The 17,598-nt window shown below is 42.5% G+C and overlaps 1 protein-coding gene across 6 annotated transcripts in view; it reads left to right on the top strand.

Annotated features, from left to right (window-relative positions):
- FNIP1 (folliculin interacting protein 1) overlaps positions 1-17,598 on the top strand; it is a 373,696-nt gene that overhangs the window by 176,424 nt on the left and 179,674 nt on the right. The window lies entirely within an intron of this gene.

Raw genomic sequence — 17,598 nt, 5'->3', positions numbered from 1 at the left:
GACCTTCAGTACATCTCTTCTTTATTTTTAAAAAGCATACATATCTGGGTAAGGATGGTTAACACTAATAGGTTTATGTGAATGACCATTGATGGAAGGCACTCTCTTGCATTCAGCATGAAGTGGATAGACCAGTAGTTAATGTACTGTCATTTTGTACAACCACCCAAACAGTTGGTTGGGCAGCGCAAGTGAGTGCCTCAAAAATAAGAGCTACTTTTCCAGATGGGGGACTCTTGTCAGACCTGGTGTATTTCAGTCTTAAGCATACTTGCCTTTTGGGCCAAGTGCTGTATGTATGCCTCATTAAGGAATGGAGATGCCCCTTATAGACCTTTTCTTCTTGATTGCTCAGATCAACCTTTAGTTATCATAACCGGGATCTAACTCCTGGTCTGAATTCAGATTGGACACATATTGTTTCAGGGTTCTCCAAAGTTGGTCCTGGAAGGCAGGATCCATGCCAGATTTTTTTAGCATATCCTCATTTAGATAAATATACTTATCTTAAAAATCTGGCATGGATCCGGCCCTCCAGAGCTGACTTTGGCCAACCCTGCAATAGATCTTCGTAGCAAAATGAGAAGTTTACTTTTATCATCAGTGTCTGCAGGATCCATAATGACATAAGGGATGTACAAGGTTGGAACATCGATCCCCTATCTGGGGACATATCTGTCATTTAATATGGCAAATATCGGTTACTTAGCCCCGAAATGTTATCAGCAGAAAAGAAAGCTACAACACTGAAAATAAAAGTAAGTAATTTTGCTACATGTAAAGAGATTTAAGGGGGTATTTATAAAATGAAGTATAGTTACCTAAAAGAGTCCCTTATGACTTATAAACCACAACACAAAAACGTTCAAGATGGAATTTCTTTTGGTGTTAATGGTGAAATATGAAATAATAGAAACCCAAATACACTTAAGAGTGCCAAAATGCCAGGTGATAGTGGGTAGCATGACTTCGCATGAGATTTCCATTAGCCCAAAATAATCTACCGAAACCTGAAGATCATTCTCAGATGTGCAAAAACCGAAAATAGGCACAAGAATTATAGTGTTTCAGTATCCAGTCTCTAAATGCCACACAGTTCTGGTGAAGAAAGGGATTGTATGTTTAAGTAGGGAGGGATAACAAACGTGGCAGCTTGCTATACGCTGTGAAGTGAGATACTGATGTAAGTGGTTATTGTGGGACATAACTTACATCTTGATTCTTCCAGTATATTGCTCATGTTCAAGCATGTTTCCCACCTGCAACATCACCCTGCCCCTTTGGGAAGTGCATGTGACAGACCTCATCAAAAAATAGCTTGTATTTCCTCAAATCTCACCTGCATGCCTGCTACCAGGACATGAGATCGCCAGAGACCTTTGAGAGGGCCTGCGCAATACTTGAGTCTTTGCTTTGATCTAGAGACCTGACACTAGATTCCTTCTAGTATTGCTTGGCAGTTTATTTTCAAAGGTGTGTTTATGGATAGTGCTTGATGGGAGAGAACAAGTTATGTAATCATAGAAAGTATTGTACGTAGATCCAGATAATACCCCTCACACCCCTTTCCAAGGCCCATATTAATCTGCTTTGAAAGCTTAAAACGGCGAGATTGCATTACTGTGTGTGTTTAGCAGTTAGTAAAAATGCCTTTGGGGGCATGACCTACTACCTACAAAATGCCGGCCCTTCATTCCACTCAGGTCGCACTATGGGCCAGATGTATTAAACACTGGTCACAATTTGCGAACGGTAATTATTGTGACCCGAGTGGTATTTTGTGTGACCCACCTCATGAATATTAAGAAAGTAGGTTCCATATTGCGACCCACTATGATTTTCTGCCATCCATAGACGCTGGAAGTAGTGGTGCTGCAGAATCCCCAAAACAACCATTTTGGTTTTAAAAGGTGAATGAGCAATAAACATGCTTTTAAATGTTATCTTGTTTTAGAGATCAAATGTCAGACAAATTACTGCTTATGCTTTTTTAACATGGAAATTGACACTTTTTCTGACTGTAAAATGAGAGGGTTTTGTAATGTGAATAATACGACCCTCTTGCAGAGTGTGAAAGGAAAGGCTGAGGGGTGTCAGAAAAAAAAACACACAGCAAAACTTGAATTGTACAGATATTTAAAAATGTATCAGTAGTTAGGAAAGCTCAAATTAAGCACTTCCTTTTGTAATTCTGAAGCGTGATGGAAACAAATATTTTACTAGGATAGAAACAAATACAGACACTTCCCTTGATGAATAATGTTCAGTGGAACCCGCATTCCACACATAATTGTTTGTGCGATTTATAGTTTTATCTGTAAAACTTAAATGTCTTTGTAAATTTAGTGACCATTTCAATTAAATGTGCTGTCTGTAAATGACAGTGTGCTACCATATCATGTTTAGTAATATATTTGAAACCGCGTGCTCAAAAATTCGCTACCAGATATTACCACGCTCTTCACGCTCTTCTGTTGAATTTGTGGGACTCATTTGCTACACCTGTTTTTTTGTATGATGTTGGGGTTGGTCACCATTCATAGGACTATAGTAATGTAACACTGATTTCGGCACCCCTACTCTGAAATTGTTCCAGTACCACTGCTGCCATCATAGGGACGAAAAATAAAAAAGCTATCTTTTTTTTAAATGTTACCCGTTTTCCCTAAAGTAAAAAAAAGAGAAGTTTATCAAACATGTTTTTAGGCTAGACAGAGGTCAATGGAACGACTGTCTACTATTAAAAATATGTTTTGTCAGCATTCTCAAAGGGTAAGAAGTTTCTTGCGATCCTCTTCCCATTTGTGAATGGTTTCCCACATCTTTCAGTAGTTGGTAAAATATTAATGTTTTGTGACAGGATTTCAGTCATAAGACGTTAATAAATCCCATTCCAGATTGCTTTTTGGAAGGAGGTCCCCTAAACATGCCCTTTCAAAATACTGATTTGATGTGTAGTCGCAAACCTAAATTGTGATTAGGTAACGTTTTGCCAAAACGCAGTTTGGGGTTTGCACATTCAAAAATGACATTTGTGGTTGCAAATAGTCTGATTTTGCAAATTGGACCCTTTGCGACCCCAAAAAGCCTAAGAACATCAGACTCTAGACTTTTGTATGGATCCTGAGTGAAGAATATTGGTCTTCCTGTTTTTTATATTATTTGTATAACGCACAACTCAACCGGGAGGATAACCCGAGCTGAAGCAGAAGTTGTATGGTCCAAGGCTAGGTGAATAGCGAGACGTCATTGTCTTGATGAATTCAAGAACTGCGGTGGCGGATCTGATGAGATCTTTGTAAAGTAGAGGTATGGTGTAGCCCACGTTACCATGCACCAGAAGGTATGGACCTCCAACTAGAAAAGGATTTTGTATAGTTGCTTATGTGTGTAATTTCTGTTTTTTTAGTGTCTGCTGTGACGATTCAGTATTGTGTGTGATATTTTATGTTATACTGTTGCAAGCAGAAAATAGTAGTTAAGTCCATGCAATGAGAAGTTTAAAAAATGTCCCATTTTATGCAATGTAATGATCTGGACACAGCTGGTTTTCTCCTGAGCAAATTATTCAAGACCTCTCACCTACTTCTTTTGTCTGTATCTCACTCAGTGTATCATCAAAGGAGTGTGTATACTTGGCTAGGCCCCGAAAAAACACTGGTTTGCATAGAATAAATAAAGACAATATGTTTCGAGGTCAAGAGGAGTGTGTTTAAAAAACAGAACTTCAAGAGGCACCCACTGGCTTTTAAGAATGTCTGATTTCATAACTAATAGTCCTTTTTCATAAATTCTTTATAAACAAAAGAAAGGCCAACACATGTTTTACACATGTCGCTTCATCAGGGCCACAAAACTAAATTTCTTCAAAGAAACCTTCAGAATGAAAGTTGATAGCTAATGAAACCGTTAACAGTTTGATACATCAGCACTTTAGGTCTTATGCAGTACAGGCATCAGCGGTACCTTGCTATATGTGCAGCTGTTGCCTTTTGTGCTACATGCTTCATTGGCTACTTGCACTGCACGAGTCAATGTCCCTTCGCTTGATATGAACCAATATTATCTTGCATTTCATGCATCTGTGCTATCTGTTAAAATATGCATCAGTACTCGCCAGCACAGAGGTTCAATGACCACCACTATTACATTTCTGCGAGATAACAACAAAGTGGTGAACTAGTGAATATGATTGATTAGCCACATAAAGAATGCACCTAAACTCAAGTGGGACGTTTAGTTTTCGGAACATTTAGTATTTAGACATTAAACAACCAATAAACCACCATTAGAAAAACTCAATTTTGAACAGTTAGATATGATATGATGCATATTTATTGGAACAAAATGAATTACACATACCTTCCAAGGTTTCAGATTGCTTCTGTGTGACATTTTCATAATTTCAGTGTAATTATGAGTGACATTTCTACGACTACGAGTGACACTTTCTTGCAAGCAGAATCAGGCAATGAAGATGAGGGAAACCTATAAATATCAGAAATCACACCTATTTGAGAACCAATAAACTCTAAGCACCTTCTAAAACTGCAGCCAAGCACCAGAAATGGAAGGGCAACAGTCAGCTGACTTGCAGACTCAACAGATGGCCCGCAGCAGACAGTACAGTACTGGGAAAGCCTCCGGAGAGTGAGGCTGAGGCACACATAGCAGTCACAGCCAAGTTGTATAAATTCAAAAATAAATACGTTCATCCTCAGCCCTACAAAAATCACTAGAGCAGTCTGCCTCTGTCTGGTGCTGCCCGCTACCTGCCAAGCACCCCCGCTGGCGGCACCAGAGATCACACCAGCTGCAGCCTCTCACAGAGCTGTACACTACAGGCTCTGCTGACTTAGTGACGCTTGGCGTGCTGAGCTCAGAAGTTAAAGTTGCACCACAGACGGTGGCTCTCACCTGACCCAAAATGAGTATAGTGCAACTATCGCATCTGGAAACTGAGCAGAGAGACTGCTGTGGTGCAGTTCTCAGTTGAGTGTGACACAGGGCAGGCAGATCATAACCACGTGCACTGTAAACTACATTATTCAATTCAATTCAGTTGACAACTTTATTTCGGTCAATGACCATAAAAGTGCACCAAAAAATACAAACCAGCACAAATTCTTAAAACTATAAATAATCATTATGCATTTAAGAAGAGAATTAAACTGTGAGTTATCAATGAAAAAGAACGATAAAATTTCATAATTGCTAACATTTAGGTTAAAAATGTTTGTCTCCTACGCCACATACTGAATAGGTAACGAGATACAGCAAACACAATGGGGGGATGGGTGTCATAAGTTAATATTCTACATGCCTGGATAAAATGCAGTAATTTGAGGTTCTTACAGATTGGAATCAGCCAACAATTTCTAATTGCAGAATAAGCAGGACAAAAGAACAAAACATGTGGTACATTTTCAGTTTTGTAGTCACAGGCAGGGCAACCTTCAGTATTAGTTTTGGACCATTTGGTTGTGAAAGACCTAATGGGTAAAGTGCATTGCCTTAACTAAAGATACAACTTTCTAGCAAGAGGGGGTTCAATTACATCCATGAATTCCTCGATTTTGGATTCCGATTTAACTAAGAGGAACTCAGACGTTAGCCTGCCCACAGTTGCAGAGCACAGAAATGTTTGAAGATTCTGCTTACGTATCAGAGCATGGAGTTCTCGTTTTGGTATCCCAGGGCAAAAAGTCTCTGGTTTTTCCCACAGGTCCAGGAGACCCAACCGGATACTGTCTGCCCTAATATGCTCCAACCACGGTATCGTTTTGCATTTAAGAGAAATCCAGATCTCGGATAGTTCTGCTCTGTAGGCGGCCAATTCTGGGACTGACCACAGCCTCTTCCAGTACATAGTTGGCCTTGCACTCGCAATTTCCTCTATTGGCTCCATCCCAAGGTCCATTCTAAGGGGGGTCAAGGGTGTACTAGCCGGTAATCCAACTAGATTCCTCATAAGGGTTTGTTCCACCCTTGAAAGGGTCGATATATGTTTGTGCCCCCAAAGCTCCGCCCCATAGATTACTGCAGTTCTAGCCTGGCGACAGTATATTTCTAAAGCCGGGGACACCGGCTTAAATGTTGACCCCTTAACTACTTTACTAATACCCCCAGCTAGCTGTGATAATTTAAGTACCGACTTGGCAATCTGTGTGTTCCACTCAAAGTTCTCTGTGGGGGTAACACCCAAGTAAACAAATGTCTCAACCCTCTCAAGGGGAATACCATGTAGGACCGGGTTTGGGCATGTCCGGTTCGGGGGATTGAATATCATAAACTGTTTTTTCCAGATTGATTTCCAATCCCCGGAGAGCGCAGAACTCTACAAAGCCATCAAGTGTTTTTTGGATGCCAGACGATGTTTTAGACAACAACAGAGTGTCGTCTGCATCAGAGCAGACACCCTCCCCGTGGCCAGTTTGGGGGCATCATTGTCTACCACACCGTTCAGATGGTCCACAAGCCCATTAATGTAAAGGCTGAATAACGTGGGAGCCAATACGCACCCTTGGCGAACCCCTTTTTGGACAGGAAATTGGTCCGTAAGATCGCCATGCCTACCAAACCTAACCTGGGCATAGTTATTTGTATGGAGCCTAGACAGAATAGACAGCAGATAAGACGGAAGTCCTAGGTCTGCCAGAATCTTCCACAATTTCGCTCGAGGAACTAAATCGAAAGCTGCCCGCAGGTCCACGAACACAAGGTAGAGGCTGCCACCCTCCACCTTTGCTACCTTCCAGTACAGGACCTGCAAGCGAAATATCTGATCTAAGGTGGAAGTGCCGGACCTAAAGCCTGCCTGGAATGTAGTTAGGATCTCATTCTCGTCAATCCACCCAAGAATCCTGTCAAGGATAATCCTCCCCTTTAGCTTTTGTGATGTATCAATTAAGCTAATTGGTCTATAGTTCGAGGAGGTAAGCGGACAACCCTTTTAAGGATTGGCGCAATCTCAGCCCCCAGCCAAGTAGGGGGCAAATCGGCACCCTGAAGAACCCAGTTAAATAAAACGACCAGGTAAGGTGCCCAAAATTTGGGCTGTGTTCGGAACAAATCCTTGGCAATTTATCCAACCCTGGGGCCTTGTTGGGAAGCAGTTTACCTATTGCTGCCTCAACCTCTCTGTGTAAAAAATTCAACCTGGTGGTGGAGACTGGGGACTGTAGTCATCCTTTCACACTCTTCAGGCCCAGGAACAGTTAAGATTTGTTGGAATTCAGAAATGTCACAAGTTAAGTTGTCAGTGTCAGGGATTCCGTATAGGCCACCAAAGTGCCTTTCCCAAATTTTCGGAGCAATATTAGGGCCAGGCACAGGGTTGAGGCTGTGAAGGCCGGTTGCAACAATAGACCAGAATAGTTTGGAGTCCCTAGAAGTAAGTGCAGCTCCCAACTCCTCTCACAGGAGAACCTCCCGTTCCCTCTTAGCGTCACAAATTGCCTTCTTGTACAGAGTACGTTGAAGCTTAATAGCTCCAACGTCATTGGTTTTTAATACTGATAACAAGGCTTTTTTGGACTTACAGCATGTGGCGTTAAACCACAAATGTTTATTGGCCCGGGGCTGGCTAGTCCTTACCAGAGGGCAAAGGGCATCCTTTAAAGTGGCCACCAATTGGTTATGTATATCAGTGGCCCTTTCCATACAATCAGGATCCCCCATTTCAGTAATAAATGGAATTGCGGTCTCATATAAGTCAGCAAGTTGGCTCGGGAATCCTGGAAGTCTGGCCATTTAACCCTTCGCCTACAGTTGGTGATTATAAGTGAACGTGGAGCACTTTTTTGGGGAGGTGGTGGATTTTTTAACCCAAAACTCCCCGGTTTGAGAGAAAGAACTAAAGCATATGGTCGCTATCATACCTGTCAACAACCCTAAACTCAAGCAGCTATAGAACAAGTGGGGTCCAAACCTTGACCTGGGGAATCAGCGGATCGGGGATAGACCACAGCAAATCAACTTCATCTGGATCACCCAGACTCGGGTCCACAAGAGGCTCAAAATGGCAATTGAAATCTCTACACAAGATAATCACAGTGGAAGAATCAATCGTCTGAATACATTTTAATAGAGTTTTTATAGCCTCGGACTCCAAGCCCCGCCTAACTGGCCTTGAGTATACGTTAATCAAAGCTATCTTTTGCCTATTTAGCGGGGTTAGAAGTACGCACTGAACATCTATAGAGTTAGTATTAATATGCGTTGCCTGGACCCCCAAATGGGTGCCAACCCAGATGGACAACCCACCCGATGGCCTTCCATGACCGCTCACAGTTGCTAAGACGTTAAAAGTTGCAAAACCAGGGACTATACTTTCTTTTAACGCCCAGGTTTCCTGTAGCATGCAGATATCATGTAAGGACATGAAGGAACCCCAAGCTGGAATGGGCAGTTTACTCTTCAATCCCGCCACATTCCAGGATAGAATTTTAATTTGTGAGTCGGCTGAACCTTGCTTAATCGATACACAATCCCAAGGACCCGAGGGTTCACTGATTGTATTAGTATTCACATCCACCATTTCCTCTATCCCACCGCTTAATGTAAATCGGTCAGCAAGAGGAATAGTGGATGGAGGCTGGGATGCCTGTTCCGATGCCAGGAATTTGGCTATGGTACTATAATTTGCAAGTGCCCCAATTTCTTCAGCAGTGGACAGAGGACCACCGGGGAACCCAATCTGTCAATCACAGTCATCAATGCCTAAAAGGGCGTTGAATCTGTTCGTCACCTCCAATGGCGTGAGCGGACCCGATGGGTCTGTCCACCTAGTTCTATATTGCCTAGATGGAATAGTATCCCACCCAAATACTCTATCAGGGGCCGTACAGTTGGATACATGGGGCATATAACTTTTTTTAAGGGGTTCTAATTGCAGAATAAGCAGGATAAAAGAACAAAACATGTGGTACATTTTCAGTTTTGTAGTCACAGGCAGGGCAACCTTCAGTATTAGTTTTGGACCATTTGGTTGTTTGACAGGCTAGAGCCCCAGGATGCATTGTGGGAACCACTAGGGTTCTTGGGTAGAAATACGTCAAATCGTTAGGAATGATAGAATTACTACCATTACCTGGGAACCGGCCTACATTATTAGTATTAGCAAATAAACGGAGATACCTGTTTCTTAGGCATATACTTTTTGCAAGGCTCAGGCAAGCTCAGCTGGTGGCAACTGGCGAGTCGTCTTGGCCACGACTTGGACTTTGCGTGACTCTTGCTCACCTACAATGTGATGTGGGCTGCTGAGGAACAACTCCTGGGATTGGGTCCCATGGTCGCGGGATGATCTCTGACTCACCAAACCGCTGTGGTTCGGGCAGCTGCTACTGCTGCGCTGCGATTGCATTATCTCATTCCAATTTGAGGAACCTCCGCAACTCCCAGTGGCGTATCTGATTTCTCTGTTGCCTCTGGTGTCGAGAAGGAATCATAAACCTGTAAAATTTTATTGTTGAAGAAACTTGCACTTTTTTCGCACAGAGCTGGGGACGGTTGCACTTCAGTCTCTAATGCTTTAGGTTTAGAAAAGGTCTGGACCACCTTAAAAATCTCTTTACTGGAGTGATTTGCCAAATGGCTCCCGGTCAGCATTCGGAAAACGTTCTGACTTCGGAAACCACCTCTATGCCAGTGTCAGCAAATAACTCACCTGAAGGCAGCAGACCATTAAGAAATTTGCAGCCAAGATCACTCTATACCTCCCATGCCACACTGGCATCTCACCACACCTGAAGGAGCTCCACTGGCTCCCCTGTACACAAAAAAGCACAATTCAAACTCCTCACCCACACTTCAAAGGCACTACATAACACTAGCCCAGCATACCTCAACAATTGCATTCATAAGCCTTCCAGACACCTCCACTCGTCCGGACTCCTACTTGCACAAATCCCACACATACAGAAAACCAGTGCCTTCTACATTGCTCCTAAACCGCAGGACAACTTGTTGCTACTCACTAGAGTGCCCTCCTCCACGTTTCTTGAATTCTGCAAGAAGCTGAAGACGTGGCTTTTTGAGTAGTCCCATTAGGCCCTAGGTTTACCTACACTTTCACGTGTTTAGCGGCAGTATACCCTCCAGAGAGATAGCACACTCTACAAATCTGCATAACAATATAATGGTGCGACAGATGCACAAGGCCGAACATCTGGGCCAGAGAGACTAGATGGACAGACGAATATATTCTGAATAATCAATAAATCCTGCCTGACAATGCTGTTGTGAAAATCTCAATACGTATATGCATGTAGCTAGTACTACTAAAATAGAATAAAAGCAAGTGTCTGTGTGTATTCTAAATAATAGAAAACAGAGCCATGGTAGCCCACACGGCACACACGAGAAAGCTTGACATGAATATTCTTGTGCTCACAAGGCACAGCATAGGGGAAGTTGTCATTGGTACGTGACCTCGTCCTGAATGGAATGGCTGACTCCCCTTTACTTTGACAGAAACTACCAAAATCAGATGTTCGCGTGTAAACTTAGGATGCATAATTTATGTCGAAATTTAGTGTGACTGACGTACATGAGCTAGAGAGAGAGTACAACAAAGTGTAAGGGTTTCCACAGCTAGGGATGAGATGGAGATTTAATTAAATGAAGGCATTGTTCATTGGAGAAGTAGAAAAGGAGGTGGTGTCCTGTACCCGGACAAATCAGACATCTTCTGAGAAGGGAAGTAGTAACTTTTTCGGGACCCCAAAGTGCCTGAGTTCGGGTTGGAGTTGGTGCCTGCTTCGTTTTTTTTTATTTAGAAATGGGGATTGGGGAAATGATTGCCACATCAGTGGTTGAGGTTCTTTTGGGTACAATAAAACCTAGTATTCGAACAGTGCTTGGTGGTTTATGTGAAAGGAAATAAAACGATGTTGTGGGGACCGAAGGTAATGTTATTCAGTAATTCGTAGATTAATATACATCTTTTCATTTAACACAAACTCGGATAAGTACCAGTCATCCTGTCATTGCAATAGCAAATGTTTAACATAGAACTAATTAGCTCCTCAGGTTTACATATTTTCTTTCAATCTAAATGCAACAAAATAAATGTTAAAAAAGTGAATCCAGGAACATTCGGTATGGATCAAAAAATCATTATTGGTTAAGTAACATACATACGTTTTATGCAGCTAGAACAAAACAATTTATCACGATTGCCTTGTTGACTTGAGCAGTAGTGTTATTGGGTGCACCAGTAGAAGCCTTCGCAGAGAATGTATGTTGACTTACATTGATGAAAATGAACCACCGCATCTTGGGTTCCCTATATGACCTGCACATTTCTGTTCCTTGATAATTGTTTAAACTGAAGACTACATGATTTCTTACATCACCGCTTTAATCAGTGACTGAAAGTATTGTACACGTATGTTATGATATGACAGACAGCCTGATTCTTCTATGCTCCTTTCTTCATTTGGAATACTGCCTGATCACCAATAAAGTTAAATTACAGACTTTGACATGTATGACAGAACTTCCTACAAAAAGTGCACCATATCAAAATACCCAGTTGTGCAACATACTCTCCTTGAGACTGAAGTGTAGTCTCCCCTAGACAAGTAGATCCATCTGTAGGAGTTAAATGCTCCTATACTAATCATGTGACAGAAATTCATACAATTTAGAAAGGAACTAGGAGGAGCTGTAGCATGGAGTTGGGTGAATATGAAGTACCTAGACGCAAGTGCAGCATGGAGTTGGGTGAATATGAAGTACCTAGACGCAAGTGCAGCATGGAGTTGGGTGAATATGAAGTACCTAGACGCAAGTGCAGCATGGAGTTGGGTGAATATGAAGTACCTAGACGCAAGTGCACCATGGAGTGGGTGAATATGAAGTACCTAGACGCAAGTGCAGTATGGAGTTGGGTGAATATGAAGTACCTAGACGCAAGTGCAGCATGGGGTTGGGTGAATATGAAGTACCTAGACGTAAGTGCAGCATGGGGTTGGGTGGCTATGATATGAAGTGTATGCTCAGGGCAATGTATGCAGTGTCATTTATATAGAAGAAATATAGCTGGGAGCACAGAGTGCTGAAAAGCGGGCGATAGCCCTGATATGGCATTGTAAATCTACAGTCAAACACACTGGACCCAACCATATTTATTCTGACTGCTGTCTAATTAATCCAAATGATGAAGCAAAAAAAGGAGCTCGTAATTCCTTTACTCCTAAGAAAAGCGCTGCTGACTTTTTCTGCAAGTTTCCACGACTGGATCTTGGAGTCTTAAGTGCTTTCCTGTCCCAAAGCTTGGGGACACGACCCTAACTACCCTTATTACTACACAAGAGTGCAGTTTTTTCACTCGGGAGAGACAGTGTTATCTGACAAGCATCTACGTTTCCGGTCATATCAGTTTGCAGAGAGTACACGCTTTTTCGATTTTGCCTTCTTAAAATAGAATTCTGCATTTCAGATCTCTGTACTTTAGAGCACGCAAAAGAAAGGTGTCCTCTTTAACACAATCCACGCAAAAGAAAAGTGTCCTCTTTAACACAATCATTTCGAGGCACACCACCTGGAAGGATTAAGATTACTTAAGCACAGGTAGCAGAACATGAATTCCACAGTTAAAGAGGGTCAGGACAAGAATTTCCTGGCGCCACTCCTCCAGCATCAAACTTTCACTGGTACAATCCAAATTAGTTTTTCTCTTTAAAGCAGGATACACATAAATCACAGCAACATGTTTTCTCAATAATGATATAAATATTTATGTCCAAGTTTTTATTTCCTTTATTCTTTTTCTTAAATTAAAATCAATCTGGAATCAGGTAGCAGGATATAATACATACATGTTATATTCTTCACACTCCATTAGTCATGTGATTTGTTGCTTATTTTATCTTTCTTTGCTGTGGTATTGATTTATGTGCCTTTCATGTCACAGTTGAACCTAATCAATACAACATTTCTAAGGCAACGCCTCACAGATAGGACAGGAACTCCTTCATCACATTAGCATTACTACACAAAAGTTCAGCATTTTGTGTGTGTGTTAGTTATATTGTGTTCAAAGGTATTTGCCTTTCTGGTAAAAAGGACCTTTCATGCACAGTGTAGACAAAAAATATACAGTTTGCTAAAATCTGGTGAAAGTGAGTATGGACTCTCGCAGAAACCGTGTGTGGTTCACAGTTGAACACAACATGCCTTTTGGTCAGTTCCTCATTTGTGGCTGGATTCCATACACAACCAGCTTCATGTGGGACTGTAGCAATATGGAACTGACTACCAATGGTGTTTTATAATGGTATGAGTAGTTGTCAGTACCTTAGAGTCTGTTCCAATATGTTGCAGTCCATGCTCCTTCAACTCTCCATACAGTTGGACAATTTTATTCCCCAAAATACATAGTGTGCCTTGACACCACTGGAGATTGATACGACTCTCCTGGTGGGTGACTATTGCAATGGACACTACAGGACCAGTGTATTATGGGAACTCATTCAGACACCCGCCATGTTGGATTTATTATTTCTGGCTCTCCAGTACTAACAAGGGAGCACAGAGGCAAATTGGGTTTGAGATTTGACAGGAAAAAAGGATTGTTGGGTTTCAGTTTTGTATCCTGAAGCAACTACACCTTACTGTCTATGGACCCGAGTCAAGCTAATGCTACCCATTTCCTCGTTAATGTGATCAAGTGTAGTTCTTGATGACTTGTCTGTTGAGAATAATGCAAAATGTTAAATCCTTGAACAGTAGCAGGTATTTTCACACAGCTTGCTTATTTTTAAGCTGTACGCAAGTGGAGTCTTACTCGGATCTGACCAGTTGAGTATTAAATTGAGTCTGACCATTAAGCCATTGTCATCGAGGCACAACTACACTCGCGAAAATAAATTAATTTGTGTAATGTAATATACATATTTACCAACCCACCTGTAGAAACTGAAGTGTAGTTCAGCATTGGTTTAAAAAAATGCTCTTATCCGAGCACTAAGCTAGTTTGAGCTTTTGTGTGATATTTGCTTTAAACTTGCTGTAAATAAAAGTTTAGTGAGCCCTCATTTAACATTTTGTGGGGGATACCATTGAGTGCCACCCTCTACTGGGTGAGTGTTCTTTCTACTTGATTTTCAGTATCTGATAGCGATTTCTAGTCCCAGATTCTTTACCTTAGAATTATCCCCAGGCATCAGACTGGATCCGGAAAATGTTTGTGAGCAGTACCCTTCGCTCCGGTAGGTGGCGTCGATAGACTCCCCAGATCACCGTCCGCACTGGAAGTGGTAACTGCAGTGCCTATATAGGCGCCACACCAGCACGCTGACGTCCGTTCTTTTCTTTCCACGCAGATCCGGAGAGAGCTACCCCGTAGTCATTTATTGACTAAACATTTATTGAAGTTTTTTTGAGACCTTCTCCTAGTATGACAGGGATGTCATCTCGGAAGGCCTGCTCAGATTGCCATGCCATCAACCTGAGGACCTTGATGTAGTAATCACTGAAGCTCCGAAGTGCTAGTCCAGTGACCCTGTGACTATCTCAATCCCGGTCTAGAGAAAGGTCCCGGGATTGGTTGCAGAGCCCGAAATCTTCATCATACTCGAAGCCATCAGGCCACTCAGGTAAGTTCCATTGTTAGATGAAGAGCAAGAAGTCGAATTGGTCTAAGACTTCACCTCATCCGTTGGCCCGACAAGACGTAGGAGCGTTGACATTCGCTCAACCCAGGCTCTGGCTCTGTACTTGAGCCAGTGCCTGGGTAGGCTCTGTGCTCTTATTTGAGTGGCCTGTTCCACTGGTGCACCTTCAGGCCCTGCAGGTTTGGGAGGGGTTTTTACTGGATTCCAATGCTGTCTGCTACAGCTCAGTGGCATTCAAGATCTTTAGATCCATGGATGGATCCGGACCAGTTATTTCTAGCTGTGTCTGTACCTGCCCAGCCACCGTGATGAGCACGCTTCTAACCTCTTGGTGTCTGAGAATGTGGTACTCGCTGGTCTCGTGGAACGGGCAGCCAGAGGTTCGGCCAGCCCAGCACCCCACCCCCCCCCCACCCTCCCTCGGCAGCCGCAGCTTCTAAATCCCTTATATTTAACCCTGTTTGTATCATGTGCATTCAGTGGGTGGCAGGATCAGCCATTACCTGCACCACTGGCGGTGTATAACATTGGACCAATAGTTTCTGCTGATTGTCCGGAGGAGATGCTCCCTCTCGTTTGAAACTGCCTCTCCACCCATGCCACCTTTTTACGACAGGCTGACAGAGGACCATCTTTCTTTGCTACGCCAGGAAGTGATGGCTCCCTTGGACAAAGGAGAAGTTTGAAAAAAGCTCCAATTGCTCAATGGACCACACTGGATGGTGGTGTTAGACTTGCAGGACACATTTCCACATTCCTTTTCTGCCTGCCCACAAGTGTTACGTGTGGTTCACAGTGGGGCACGAGCACTTAAGAGTTCACTGTGCTCCCTTTTGGCCTTACCAATACCCCTCAGGTGTTCACCAAGATGATGGTGGTAATCGAAGCTCATCTGCGGAGATCAGTGGTGCCAATCTTCCACCTATCGCGGTGACTGGCTGTTGAAGGTGGGCTTGCCCCAGTCACAGACAACACCATTGCTATGTGGTCCTACAGCAAATGGGGCGGGTGGGATTGTGGACCCTTTGTCAAGAGGCTCTGTGTTTCCGGACATGGTGGGACATCGGGTCATGTCCCTGGTAGTTCAACACCTGGCAGGCTCTCTGAAAACCAGCGTGGCGGACAAACATCCAAAGCCAAAGATGCCTAGCGGATCGACTTCTCCATCTGGAGGTGGTGCAAGGTCTCTTTCAGCAGAGGTGAGTGCCTTGGTTAGATCGGTTCGCCACCACTGAGAAAGCGCAATGTCCGTTTTCGTGCTGGAGTTTCCAAGGCGGTTCTCGCTCGGAGACGCATTTTGTCTCTATTAGAGCTCTGTACGCCTTTTCACCTATACTACTCCTGCCCATTGTTCTCAAGAAGTTCAGGAACAACTTTGCCTAGGTCATCCTTGTGGCTCCAGAATGACCTCGAAGAGCTTTGTATTTCGAGCTGTTGAAAATCACGTGTACTGTGAAATTAAGAAACATAACCGTAAATATTGAGCCTGATATTAAACACCAACAATCTGCTCCAGTATCATGAGAATTACCTTGACACAAACCCAATCATCTGTAAAAAGCTTCTCTATCTAGTCTTGACACATCTGACGTTTTGACTGTTCAAAAAGCCTCGCCCGTCCTCCATGTGAGTGGTTCCTGCAGTATGCTTGTCTTGCAGCACCCGGCTGCTACGCCGCTCCATCCAGTAAATGTGTGAATAAAATCGGACTATGAACCAAAAAACGGTGTGCATCTTATGTTCCTAGACTGCTGAAAATTTGTTAATATGCCAATTGTGCTAACTCACCTTAGAAAAGATGGTGGTCTTCCGTCTCTGCACTCGCTAAGACTATTAAAAAAAAACGTGTTTCCTTGTTGCAAGTAGGCTGTTGAATTGCCGGTTAAAATAAACCGTGTTATGCAACATCTGCCTAAAGTACCGAGAGATTGGTCAAAAAACAGGAGAAAGGACTAACTCAAACCTACTTCAAGCGCCATCTTGGAATGTAGCGCTGTGCTTATAGTTTACTGATTGTATTGTCAACCAGTTGCGATCAACTGCTAAAATAAATCAGAGATTCTACCTACTACTTGTGTTTCTGGAACAGGAACGGACCCAGTGCTGTTATTAATAGAGCCATGTGAAAAAATTCCTGAAGTACCAGTTTGAAAAAAGTGTGTGCAGCGATACTGCCATGTATTGAAATAAAAATGTGTGAATTACGTTAGGTAAAAGTGCTCCTGTTACCATAATAATTATTGAAAAATGTTTTTTTGATTATAAACACCTAGTGAGTATAGACTAGTTAAGTTCGGATCAAGATTACCTCCATCACGAACCACGTGAGAAGTAGGGAATTGCTATGGGTAAAACATATTAACAATCTTAGAAGAATCCATCCTAAGAAACATTGCATTTCAATGTTATCATTAGGACCACCTGGCATTAAAGTCTGTAGAAATTTCGTCCACCACACTTCTCTTTGAGCCAGTATTCTAGCATTATCCAAACATGGTTTGGATTCTGATATTTCGAGAAAGATGACTCTCAACTGTGCATTTGTGTGTTGGTGTTCAATCCAATGTGAAAAGAAATATGATTTGATGCATTTTGTGCGTATAGTGCTCTTATGTTCAGTAATCCGTACTTTAATTGTAGTTTTCCCAACATAGAGAAGCCTGCACGGACATTTGATGGAATAAATAACATTACTAGAGTTGCACCAATACAAATCGGGCCCCCTGGAACAAATGTAGGGCAGACTAGCAGGGGAGAAATAGATCCAATACAAAAGGAGATACGTCTGCCCTATATATTTCAATTTAAAGGCTCATAAAGAGTCCCACAATAATAACATACACAGCTTTGAGCTCACTTGTCACGGCCTACACATTTAGATTCTCCACACAACTTCAGAATAAATATATAATTTTATTTTTATTTTTCAAGATATAAAAGTGATTTCAAAAGTGTGCAAAACATCATCATTTAG

Source organism: Lissotriton vulgaris, chromosome 7 (assembly GCF_964263255.1).
Source record: "Lissotriton vulgaris chromosome 7, aLisVul1.2, whole genome shotgun sequence".
Taxonomy (NCBI): Eukaryota; Metazoa; Chordata; class Amphibia; order Caudata; family Salamandridae; genus Lissotriton; species Lissotriton vulgaris.
The sequence above is the reverse complement of the archived record's forward strand: the minus strand, read 5'-3'. Positions and strand labels throughout refer to the sequence as shown.